Source organism: Schistocerca americana, chromosome X, assembly GCF_021461395.2.
Source record: "Schistocerca americana isolate TAMUIC-IGC-003095 chromosome X, iqSchAmer2.1, whole genome shotgun sequence".
Taxonomy (NCBI): Eukaryota; Metazoa; Arthropoda; class Insecta; order Orthoptera; family Acrididae; genus Schistocerca; species Schistocerca americana.
In genome coordinates, this window is record NC_060130.1 from 970,959,717 (window position 1) to 970,973,940 (window position 14,224).

Here is a 14,224-nt window from a genome sequence, read left to right on the forward strand (position 1 = left end):
GAAACTCAGGGGGAGACAATTGCGGACTGTATTGTGGGTAATCTAACATTTCCATTTGAAAACGATGCAGGAGCATCTTCATTGCCCCTGCAGAATGCGGCTGAGAATTGTCGTGAAGACGAAACAGCACGACAGTTATGTAATGTTAGCTGCATAGCTTCAGGCGAAATTTCTCACCAGGCCCTCGTACTTGGCGGCAGACACTATTTTCTAGACATCTTTACGCACTCACCGCGAGCTTAGAAATGAGAAGAGCGACGTGATGCTAACTGGGGTTATACTAGAGACACTACCCAACACATCTGTGCAAAGCTTTATCGGATTTTCATAGTCGTTTCCATTTCGCGACCGATCGGAGCTTACTTTCTGAACGCCCCTCGTAGTTCCTGTGAGTTCGTATGGGTGGGCTGTATTCTCGGCAACATGATTAAAACAATAATTGCATCCTTTTACCGACATCCCAACTGAGATGATACAATTTTTGCTGAAAATATTAAAGAAAACTTGAGTCAGATTTCGAACACGTACCCGACTCAAACATTTATAGTTGGTGGTGACTTCAATTTACCCTCAATATGTTGGCGAATATAAACGGTTAAATCTGGAGGTAAGCATAAAACATCATCCGAAATTTTACTAAACGCATTCACTGAAAATTATTTCAAGCGGTTAGCTTAGAGCCCATTCGAATACTAAACGGTCGTAAAAATACAACTGACCTCTCAGCAACAAATAACCTCGAGTTAATAACGAGCATTAAAACTCAAAAATGTTCAAATGTGTGTGAAATCTTATGGGACTTAACTGCTAAGGTCATCAGTCCCTAATCTTACACACTACTTAACCTAAATTATCCTAAGGACAAACACACACACACCCATGCCCGAGGGAGGACGCGAACCTCCACTGGGACCAGCCGCTCAGTCCAGGACTGCAGCGCCTGAGGCCGCTCGGCTAATCCCGGGATTAAAACTGATACAGGGTTTAGTGAACATAGGGTTGTCATAGCGAGATTGAGTTCCTTAACTCCTAAATCCCACAAAAGCAAAAGAATAATATACCTATTCGAAAAAACAAATATAAATTCGCTTCACGCCTTCCTGAGGACAAGCTCCACTCCTTCCAAACTTAAAATACAAGGCAGAACAGATGTGGCTTGAATTTAAAGAAATAGTATCAACAACAATTGAGAGATACCCCAGATAAATTAACAAACGACGTAGCTGATACCCCTCGGTACACAAAGCAAGTCAGGACACTGTTGCAGAAACAACAGAAAAAGTATGCCAAATTTAAACGAACGCAAGACTCCATGATTTGGGATCTTTTACAGAAGCATGAAACTTAACGCAAGTTTCAAAGTGAGATGCTTATAACAGTTTCCACAACGAAACTTTTGTCGCGAAACGTGGCAGAAAACAAAGAGATTCAGGTCATGTGTAAAGAGTGCTAGTGGCAAAACACAATCAATACCTGCTCTGCGCGATAGCAATGTAAATACTGTCGATGACAGTGCTGCCAAAGCCGAGTTACTAAACACAGCCTTCCGAAATTTCTTCACCAGAGAAGACGAAGTAAATATTCCAGAATTCGAAACAAAAAGAGCTGACATCATTAGCAGCTTAGAAGTAGATATTCTCAGAGTGGTCAAGCAACTTCTATCATTTAATAAAACGAAGTCTTCCGCTAAAGATTTTATGTCACTTAAGTTCCTTTCAGAGCGTTCTGATGCAATAGCTCCATACTTAACAATCATATATAACAGCTCCCTCGACGAAAGATCCATTCCAAGAGTGGAAAGTTGCACAGGTCACGGCAATATTCAAGAAAGACAGGAGGAGTAATCGACTAAATTACAGGCCCATATCATTAGCGTCGATTTATACCAAAATTTTGTAACATATATTTTTCGATACCTCGAAGAGAACTATCTACTGACACATAGTCAGCACGGACTTAGAAAACATCATTCTTGATAAACACAACTACCGCTATATTAACTCGAAGTGTTGAATGTTATCGACAAGGGATTTGAAACCGATTCAGTGTTGTCAGATGTCCATAAGCCTTTTGATACCGTACCTCACAAACGGCTTTTATTCAAATTGCTAGCATATGGAACACCGTTTCAGCTATGCGATTGGATTCGTGATTTCCTGTTAGACAGGTCATATTTCGTAGTAGCTGACAGGAAATCACTGAATGAAAGAGAAATGATTTATGGCGTTCCCAGTATAGTGCTATGGGCCCTCTGCTGCTCCTTATCTATGTAGACCATTTAGGAGACATTCTCAGCAGCCGCCTTAGGTTGTTCGCATGTAATGCTGTCATCTATCATCTAGGGAAGTCGTCAGAAGATCAAAGCCAATTGCATAACGTGTTAGGTAAGACATCTGTATGTGGTGAAAATTGGCAGTTGACCTTAAATAACGAAAGGTGTGAGGTCATCAAAATGAGTGCTAAAAGAAATCCGTTAAACTTCGGTTACACGATAAAGCAAACAAATCTCACGATCGTACATTCGAATAAATACTTAGGAAACACAATTACGAACAACTTAAATTCGACAGAACACAAAGAACATATGGAAAATGTTGTGGGGAAGGCAGATCAAAACAGCGGTTTACTGGTAGAACGCTTAGAAGATGCAGCAGATCTACTAAAGATCTACTGCACTACACTTTCCCGTCCTCTTCAACGGTATTACTGCGCGGTGAGGGATCCTTACCAGATAGGACTAACGGAGAACATCGACGAAGATCAGAGAAGGGCTGCACGCTTTGTATTAACGAGAAATAGGTGAGAGAGTGTCATGGGCATGATACAGGATTTGATGTAGACATAATTAAAATAAAGGCGTATCTCGTTGCAGCGGGATCTTCTTAGGAAATTTCTATCACCAATTTTCTCCTCCGTATGCGAAAATACTTTGTTGACGCTAACGCAAATAGGGAGAAACGATTATCAGAATAAAATAAAAGAAATCAGATCTTGCACGGCAAGATATAAGTTCTCGTTTTCTTTCCGCGTTGTTCGAGAGTGGAATAATTGAGAATTAGTGTGAAGGTGGTTCAATGAACACTATTCGAGGCACTTAAGTATGATTTGTATAGTAGCCATGTAGATGTAGATGTAGAACAGCTGAGCTTCGTACGGTGAAGAGGTTAGCCATTGATGTATGTGACAATGCACTTGTAAATTCAATCGTATTAGGATACTGTATCAATGCAAGTAAAAGTTGAATGTAGGTGATTTGTTGCATGTTTCGAAATACAAAGCCACGTTTGAGTAGTCTTACCTATCCAAGCAGTCACCGTTGATAATTACAGTGTCGATATTAGAGAGGAAAAAACGGAAGAACTTACTTCTTAAAGACCACCAACATTGAAGAAATCGCAGGAATTTTTTATACAGAGGAAATACAGAAAAGTTCTTCACTGGACGTGTTTCTCATAGAGCGTACCATAAAGTTTCGTGGGATCAGGGCTTTAATCAAATGACTTGGCTTTTCAGCATTACGAAGTTCATCACAGGTGGTGGTGGTACTCTCAGTAAACTGCCAGTTGAACTTTATATCCCGAGATTACATTTCTGTAGACCTGGAACGAAACTGAAAAAGCGTCTTACTTGTGGTGGAAATGAATTCAAGTACTTGATGAGGCCTGCCAGGAGCGTGATTTAACGTATCCTGCATATCAAGGTTAGCCAGAACGTCACGCAGCAAATAGGAGTTTAGCCGATGAAGCCAAGCAAGTACATCAAAGAAGGGACATAGGCATAGGACACTGTAATGTGACATTTGCAGTTGACAGAGCAACGCGTATCAGATTCAGACTGCTGGAATATATTTCAAACAAGCTATGAACGCAGCTCATCATGCACTAAAGAAGAAGAAGCCTACGTGGAGTTTAAAAAACTGTATTCAATCTTCGATGGTGGCTGCAAAATGCGTCTTGAAGAAGAACAGGAAAAGAATAAGAAGAAACCACGTTAAAACACCTGGGGTACTGCTGATACTTAAGACTTCTGGTGGAATTATTTCCTTCCTAATTCTAAAGTCAACTGGCTATCAGAAATTTGGTCGCTGGTTGGACAAGCTGCTCCAATAACCTGAACAGAGAAGAACGCACAATACGCCTAGGCGCAACTACAGGAATCTATAAGGTGTAATAGGATGAAGGAGGCCGTTGCCTCTGGTAAAAGGCTATATTTAAATCCATACAAGGAAGGGCTTGGACTAGTTACTAAACAAATGTCCCCTAACTATATTGCCCAGCAGACCGCTTACCAATACTGATCTGCTTAAATTCGGCAAGAAAACCAAAACAGCGAGATTTCAAAGTGTGTTTATGCCGAATATTTTGGTGAAGGTTATTTGGAAATGCAAATAATGTGGGATCGCAGACTCTGACGTTGCAGGAATGTGTGGAACACACTGAGTTGTGTATGTTAAAAGAAAACAGAACATAAGTGCTCTTAACTTGCGGGAGGAATTGTGCAACTAATTCACCAAGAGCTGTGCGTTCTACAATTTAAGACGGTACGAAGACATTGATTCGTACCTCTGTGCTCATTTCTGTATAATATTCTCAAGATGAATGCTTAAGAATAGCACCACGTACATGACCATGTCACCTGAGACACAGATGTGAAGTCATACACTCAGACCTTAAAAGAGTGCTCGTCTTGTTTAAAGTGAAAATTACTTTCCACCAACAAATCCGAGCAAGAGTGAGTGTAGTATTGGGTTAACCACGTGGAACCTTTAACAGCATTCCAAACATCAGCGTGGCAAACAATGAACTTCTTCTAAGACGTCTCAAACTTATGAAAATTTCTCCTGTATCACATGACATTGATGTTCTCAATGCAGTTATGTATAAAAGATCTGTAAAAGAAATTCGTTTATAAGCAAAATTAATATGTTTAAAACAGTGAAAAAACGACAAAATGAACTATACTTTAGCCTGTATGGTTCAGTAGGATCAGTAGCCAGTTTCTCTAGAAGTCATATTTGTTAAATACAGAACTAAATGGGCGTTCGCAGCGTTCTTACCTATATTCACTTCACCCACACAGTCTGGAACAGTACAGAAGGCCAAGATTCGACGGACTGCTGCCTGTTTAACCTGCAATTACCACAGACAGTGAAGTGGTGAAAGTGGTGGGATGATGGTTGACTACAATATGTTGAATTGTTGCCATCATACCGGATCTACTATCATAATTACAACATCGTTTATGTCAAAGGTCGTAAAAAGGTTTTGTAGCTTCATAACATTTTCCGATGTGTCAAAATAAGGAAGCTTAAAGGTTATAACTGCCAAGCTATTCAGAGATTACATTTGTGCTTCATAAAATTCACAAATACAACGCCTTTCGCCACTGTGAGGTCGTAGAGGATGATACCAGGAGTCCAGGAACAAAAACGTCAATAGTAGTTCATTCTACTCTTCTTCTTCTACGATACTAGCACCCAACAAACAATAGCATGCATGGATTACTAACGTGATGTGTTTTTGAATGCCGGACTGAATAATACATGAGACAGCAGTCAGTAAGGTCCTGTGGACTGATTTGGACGCTGAATGTAAGTGAAGCTCTATAGGTGCCTACATGTTTATAAGCACAAGCTATGCATAATACTTAATATTTTCTTTCTTTGTAGGTTATGTGAAGGAGATAATACAAGGTAGATTTGCCACAGCTGACCTCATGAGGATGGTGGTGCATCTGTGGGAGGACATGCAGCATTCTGGTCCGTCATCTATCACGAAGTCTGTAATGATGTTCCCTCAGTCTGCCATGCAGCAGTCTGGTCCGTCATTTATAATGTACCTCGTGTCAGCCGTTGCAGCAGACTGCTCCATCATCTCTGATGGAGCACAGAGCGGTAGTGCCCTACGCTGGTCTGTGGCACAGTTTCCACTGTGTAGGCCACACTCTCCATGCCCTAATGATCTCATGAACATCGAAATCACTGGAGATGACTACAACATCACACTGGGTCTAGCAGCAGCAGCAACCCTGCCCACACTGTTATGGACCACCACATAAGTTCTGGGGCCATGCCGATCTGACCTGCAGTTGCTGGCGTATTTGGGGATCTCAGTTGTTCATACTGATAAGACGAATTCAGGTTTCCGAGATCATGCCACTTTCCTTAATACACTACTGGCCATTAAAATTCCTACATAACGAAGAGGACGTGCAACAGACGCAGGAAGAAGATGCTGTGATATGCGAATAATTATCTATTCAGAGCATTCACACAAGGTTGGCGCCGGTGGTGAGACCTACAACGTGCTGACATGAGGAAAGTTTCCAACCGATTTCTCATACACAAACAGCAGTTGACCGGCGTTGACTGGTGAAACGTCGTTACTATGCCTCGTGTAAGGAGGAGAAATGCGTACCATCACGTTTCCGACTTTGATAAATGTGGTATTGTAGCCTATCGCGATTGTGGTTTATCGTATCGCGACATTGCTGCTCGCGTTGGTCGACATCCAATGGCTGTTAGCAGAATATGGAATCGGTGGGTTCAGGAGGGTAATATGGAACGCCGTGCTGGATCCCAAGGGCCTCGTATCACCAGCAGTCGATATGACAGGCATCTTATCTACAGAGCAGTAACGGATCGTGCAGCCACGTCTCGATCCCTGAGTCAATAGATGGGGACGTTTGCAAGACAACAACCATCTGCACGAACAGTTCGACGACGTTTGCAGCAGCATGGACTGTCAGCTCGGAGACCACTGCTGCGGTTACCCTTGACGCTGCATCACAGACAGGAGCGCCTACGATGGTGAACTCAACGACGAACCTGGGTGCACGAATAGCAAAACGTCATTTTTTCGAATGAATCCAGGTTCTGTTTATAGCATCATGATGGTCGCATCCGTGTTTGGCGACATCGCGGTGAACGCACATTGGAGGCGCGTATTCGTCTTCGCCATACTGGCGTACCACCTTGCGTGATTGTATGGGGTGCCATTGGTTACACGCCTCGGTCACCTATTGTTCGCATTGACGGCACTTCGATCAGTGGACGTTACATTTCAGATTTGTTACGACCCGTGGCTCTACCCTTCATTGAATCCCTGCGAAACCCTACATTTCAGCAGGATAATGGACGACCGCATATTGCAGGTCCTGTATGGGCCTTTCTAGATACAGGAAATGTCCGACTGCTGCCCTGGCCAGCACATTCTAGAGATCTCTCACCAATTGAAAACGTCTGTTCGATGGTGGCCGAGCAACTGGCTCGTCACAATACGCCAGTCGTGTTGAAGCTGCATGGGCAGCTGTACCTGTAGAAGCCATCCAAGCTCTGTTTGACTCAATGCCCAGGCGTATCAAGGCCGTTGTTACGGCCAGAGATGGTTGTTCTGGGTACAGATTTCTCAGGATCTATGCACCCAAATTGCGTGAAAATGTAATCACATGTCAGATGTAGTATAATGTATTTGTCCAATGAAAACCCGTTTATCATCTGCAATTCTTCCTTGTGAGCAATTTTAATGGCCAGTACTGTATTTATGAGACAGTTAAGGAAAGGGAGCCCCCAAAATACACCAACGACCCGTGGTATCCCATTATTAAGTGCAAAGCAGATCTTTACTGTGAACTGAAACATCCTCTGAAATTGTGATGTGATGCTGGTGTTGTGGAGACTAGCACCGTCCAAATTTGTTGGAGAAACGGCGTGATATCATAGAGAAAGTCATCGCTGAGTGGTCTGGAACTTTTACCAAAAATGTCATGCAGCGTCAGTTTCTCGAAATTCAAGAAAGAGGGTCGATTAAGGCGCTTATCCGTTTAGTCTGTCCTATATATATATGTATAGACGCGTATCTACGATGCAGTTATTGGAGGATCCAGTTACATTCCTCTACCGAAAGATATTGCTGTTAGAGAGGTTCTTATTAATTTCTAGATTACAGCTGAGAGGTATGTATTTTGCTTTGCATGATCCCTTCTGCTTTGCGATAAGAAATTATCCTAAAGCGGCATCTGATAAAAGAAGATAACATATAACTTATATTTGCGAGCGTCACAATTGCCAAGGTATTTCATTCCCTGTAAGAATCCAAGACTTACCTAAATTCAAAACGCGGAACCGTGATTACTGAAATCACATATACACCGTGAATAATGATAAGTCAGAAGATGTAGATGAACACTCTGTGCAGAACAAAGAAGCCAAATATAAAGCACTTAGAATCGTCTACCTTTCCAATTAGCTAGCCACCGCCCCAAATACGCAGATTTGATGCTAATATCTGAGGGCTAGCAGCAGCACTATGTTATTTCAAAACATGTCTTGCCCACATTCCCCCCCCCCCCCCCCCCAATAGTCCAAACATCATGGTGTATGGTACTTTTTCCGTAGTTGCCTCAACTCATGCAAGATTAAATAATTTGAAAGCCACATCATTCGCTGCTAAATTCAGGAAACGGTGTGTGTGGAAATGCCTGCTGATAACAAAAAGTTGTTAAATTTAATGATACTCACGAACAGGACCGATGTCAGTTCATCATTTATACAGGCGCCGGGTACCTCCTAGCTCCTGTTGCGCCTTCTGAAGACCACCCAACTGCTCTCCATTCTACGTCCACAATACGGCACATACTGTATATAGCAGAATATCAGATTGTATGCTCATATAACTCCAGTAACCACAAATCGGAATCACACATCGGGGATTATTCTGTGATATGGTGGAAGTTGATGTGATTCATCACTAAAACTTTTCTATTGCCAGCTCGGAGCAAAATGATGTCTTGTACGAGCAGGGAGTTGAGTGTCATGTTTGAACTACAGCTGGGTGAAGAAGTGGTAACTCCACATAGAGACCATAGTCATCTACCTGGGAAGTTCGGCACTGCAACTTACAACGAATGCAATTAGAGATACCATCTGCCACATACACTACGTTATCGGAAGTATCCGGACACCTCGCTGAAAATGACTTACAAGATAGTGGCGCCCTCAATCGGTAATGCTGGAATTCAATATGCGTGTTGGCCCACCCTTAGTCTTGATGACAACTTCCACTCTCGCAGGCATACGTTCAGTCAGGTGCTGGAAGATTTCTTGGGGAATGACAGCCCGTTCTTCACGGAGTGCTGCACTGAGGAGAGGTATGGATGTCGGTCGGTGAGGCCTGGCACGAAGTCAGCGCTCCAAAACATCCCAAAGGTGTTCCATAGGATAATGGTCACAACTCTGTGCAGACCAGTCAATTACAGGGATTTTACCTTCGTGTAACCACTCAGCCACAAGCTGTGCATTATGAACAGGTGCTAGATAGTGTTGAAAGATGCAGTCGCCATCCCCGAGTTGCTCTTCGACAATGGGAAACAAGAAGGTGCTTAAAACATCTATGTAAGCCTGTGCTGTGGTAATTACACGCAAAACAACAAGCGGTGCAAGCCCCTCCATGAAAAACACGATAACACCATAATACCACCACCTCCGAATTATAATGTTGGCCATACGCATGTTGTCAAATGACGTTTACTGGGCATTCGCCATACCCACACCCTGCGATGTGATCGCCACATTGTGTACTGTGATTCGTCACTCCACACAACGTTTCCCCACTGTTCAGTTGTCCAATGTTTGAGCTCTTTGCAGTGAGGCGTCGTCTGGCATTTACTGGCGTGATGTGTGGCTTATGAGCATCCGCTCGACCAAGAAATCCAAGTTTTCTAACCGCTAGCCTAACTGCCACAGTACTTGCAGTGGGTCCTGATGCAGTTTGGAATTCCCGTGTGATGATCTGAATAAATGTCTACTTATTACGCAGTACGACCCTCTTCAACTGTAGGCAGTCTGTCAGTCAACAGACGAGATCGGCCTGTACGCTTTTGTGCTGTACGTTTCCCTTCACGTTTCCACTTCACTATCACATTAGAAACAATGGGCCTAGGGATGTTCAGGAGTGTGGAAATCTTGCGTACAGACGTATGACACCAGTGACACCCAATCACGTGACCACGTTCGAAGTCCGTGAGTCCCGCAGAGCGCCCCATTCTTCTCTCTCACGCTGTCTAGCGACTACTGCAGTCGCTAAAATGGGGTACCTGGCAGTAGGTGACAGCGCAATGCACCTAATATGAAAAACATGTGTTTTTGAGGGTGATCGGATATTTTTGATAACATAGCGTATAGCGTGAATACGGTGATCAGGTCAGGGTTATCCCCGATGATTTTGAAGACCACTTTTAATTTTCAAGGAGAATCACGTACAGATTGAGGCCCAGCTTCCTGTATTTGGTTTGTTTAACGCCCAAGTCTCTTCAGAAACTTGCTGAGGCATTGTATGAGGAGGATATGCGTATCACCAGAGCCGCATATCATTATGACCCAAAGTTTCAAGTTGTGACCAAGAAGGGGGTCTTTCCATTTGAATACCCATATTAGAAGGAGACTCCACTGAACCTCACTGCCTACAAGAAACTCATTCTCCTGTAAAATAACAGGCACTCCCGTAACACATGCGCTCCACGAGCGTGCAGTCAATATGTGGCAGGGGCCTGGCATCCATAATTTACAAGAGTGTGTAAGATTATAATCGAACACTGAATTGCTGCTGATACTAGACGTCTCTGGGAATTTCCGGAGTGTATGCCTTGGCACACACTATCTAGAGTCTGCCTTCTAGTTCACCATTCCAGGGCTCCTGTGGGGCACACTGTGAAGAAGAACCCATTTCAGCATTGAAATGTTGACTGATGTTCATATGCTGCTCGTCTTCGATTGCGAGATTTGAGGTGGACTTCCCAGTATAACCACACGTAGGTCAAGGCCAAAAGGTCGCTATTGAGTAATGAGGAGTACAGGCCAGTTGACAATTTAAGTTACGTGCCTTACATGGATGTAAACAACCTCTATGGATGTGCCATGCAGTGAAGTCCACCATTTGGAGGGTTCCGGTAGGCTAAATCGTCAATTAGAAGGAAAAGATCCATGATATAGCTGAGGGTAGTGGAGAGGGGCATATCCTAGTGGTAGAACGGGAATACTCACCCATCTGCATGACGAGCACGGCGAATTTCCGCTGTGTCTAGAGCGCCACGATATGGCTCCATTCCAAAGCTGTTGATAACACTGTAGATCAAACAGCAACATATTGTGAACTACAGAAGCATCCTGCAATGTCTAGGTTGGGGATGTAGCTTGGTTTGTACACCTGCGGATTATTCAAACAACATTGCTGGTTGAAAGAGTACAGGGATGTTAACACCAAAAAGAGGGCTCTTGTGACATGTGATGCTGAAATGATTTTTACTATGTAACGAAGGACAATGAAGTCACTATGGAGATGGACAAGGTTTCAGTGCAGATCAGAAAGACATCGGTATGTGCGATTTGGACACCTCCAAATACCACATATAACACATTCACTATGAGCCTGTGAAGCCATACTTCGCCGATCCCATGTTACTTTGTATGGATACAAACAGTTTCTCCCGTTAGGTGAAATGCTGAATCTATATGAAATAACTAGGTACATAACCCAAAACATTACGCATGATGATAGGTGGGCAATAATCCTTTTGGAATTACACCTTGAAACAACGAGGCTATTGGCCTGATGAGAGATGAGGAGAGTGGATCGCAGACTGTGGCGTTTATGGTGCTCAGATCAAAGATAAATACATCCTGTGGAGATGCAGGTGCCCACCAGAGCCAGGCTAATTGAGTGCATCACGCAGCTTCAAGGGCTTTCAGGATTGAAGATTGCAGGAAGTGCCTTCATGAGGACAGGGGCGCAGCTCCACGCATTGTGCGCCAGTCAATCATTCCATGATTGTGAGACTATGAGGTAGACACTACACTGCAGTTGAAAGTGGAATTGTCACGTTATGACGATAAACAGTTCATTTGTGGATGCGGTATCGGCACCCTTCTGTACGCACACTATTCACTGGAATAGCTGTGTGTGTGTCTGTGCATTTATTTGTAACTAGTTGATGTGCGTGTTGAATTAACTGGTTGTCGTGTGTGCCTGCGCGTGAGTATGCGTGCCTGCTTGCACATGTGTGTGCATGTATTGTATATTTACATACTTTGTACCACGTACAGGACTTCACACTACATGTGCTTCTAAATAAGCTTATATTTATGTGCATTGGTGTGGGTGGGTGGGTCTGGTTTTCTTTCTTCGCCAAATGCTATTAGTCCCTGTTTCTCATATTTATATTGTATATATAGGAAAAAAGCACCGATAAAGTGTAAATACTGTACGTATTGAAAGAAATATAAGTTCCCTATGATGAAACCAAACAGAAAGAAAATTGTTGATATGTGTCAATACGTCAAAATAAAAGTGACAGTTATTGTACATGAGAAAAAACAGCTTTGTAAAAAGACACTGAGTGAATAACAAATGATCATAAAAGACTGTAATACAAGACAAATGATTGTGAATAAAAATGCGCTATGTGTATACCAAATAACAGTGTAAAAGGAAAAGTGAGTCGAATAAACAACATAAAGATTGTAAATAGTATATTCATAATGAATTATTAGTTTATTTTTTATACTTTTCATACTATTTGCAAACCTTTCCACTATAGAATTAATTATTAATTTATTAAAACAACTATGCGCCTCTTCTCATGATTCTCATACCTTGAATTAAAGGCCCTACACAGTTTAGCCAGTTATAATGGACGGTAAGGGGTGGAGGAGGAGCTTGAATCTTATTGGTCGATAGGCTTTCTCACCAGTTTCATGAGCTCCTATTGGTCATGGGGTTTCTCACAAGTTCTATCTCGTGTGAGCGGTACCGAGTTACGTGTTCACCTGGATAAAATGTGTCTGGTGTGGTAGAGGTTCCCTTGACCTTGAGTATAGCTCACACAATTACCTAAGTTGTGTGGGGGTTCCTCTGGATACCCTTAATCAGTTCTCGGTGGTTCCCCACGGCAAGAGGTGTATGGGTGACCTTGATTATAACGAGCCCTAGTGTGTAACCTGACACCAGAAGTCCTTAGTAGTGACCTTAAGAAAAGAAACATTTACAACCAGATCGAGGCCAGTATGCCGACTGATAACCTGCTATTACTACTAGATTGTCGTCAGTGTAAGTTTGAGCCTCATGACAAGTTGTCCGCCAAGGACAAAACTTAATGTCCCTACGATCAAAGCAACAATACGTGTAGCCGAAATAGCACTACTTTGTATTGGTGTCTTTTGCCTTCAAACACAGAAGCTGTGTACTTTTCGTTACTCACCGCCAGCCGTACTTGACAAACACAGCAGTGACACTGTAGCGTAACAAGGAGCTGTGGCGAGAATATTTAGTGGTGGCTAGCAGGGCCGTTTAGGACCGACAAGCAGCGTGGAAGAGAATATGCAGGGTACTAGGAGCAGGCAGGTAATGATTGGTCAGTGGGGAGGAAGTAAAATTCAAAAATCACACGAAACAAAGCAACTTTCACGAGGGACTGTAAGAAGATGGTTTCTAAATTACGGTAAAATATAGTGGTGAACTGAAATATTCGATGCAAAATACATAACTTGCATTACATATATGCTATGAGCAAATGATGAATATCTATGGAATTGCGGCGATGAGACGAGATCATTACAAGCTTGAACTTGTTTCTGTACACGATACTTGAAAACCTGTAGATATTTTAATTAATGTAGTTAATGTAAAACGCAGAAAATGAACTAAACCTGCAGTATGCGCTTATGAAACACTACATGGAATCTGAAGTCAACAATGACATCAACATTTTACTTTTATAATCAGGTAGATATTAAAAAAATTAATAAACTGGTATGCAAATTGTGCCATTATTGTGAATTGTTCACATACAAACATAGTATGATGTCACAATGACTATCCCAGAGCATCACCCAGCAAATACTGATATTCGTGGGGGTATGTACCGTCTATGGAACTAAATGATTGCAGTTTGCTTATTGCTATACGCGTTTCGCTTCTTTTATTTGGCACAATTTCTGTACTGTACTATAAAAGTTGTTGCTAACCTAAAAAATAAAAGAAAAACACGACAAAATGTAATATAGCAGCATATTGTATCCAACACATGAAGCGTTTATTGTGTGTGTAAAAGGAAACATGTATGTCAGGCCATTGATGATGCTTCCCAAACAAAAGAAGCGAAACGCAAATGGCAATAAACAAACTGCCTTCATTTAGTTGCATAGATGGTACATACCTCCACGAATTGAGAG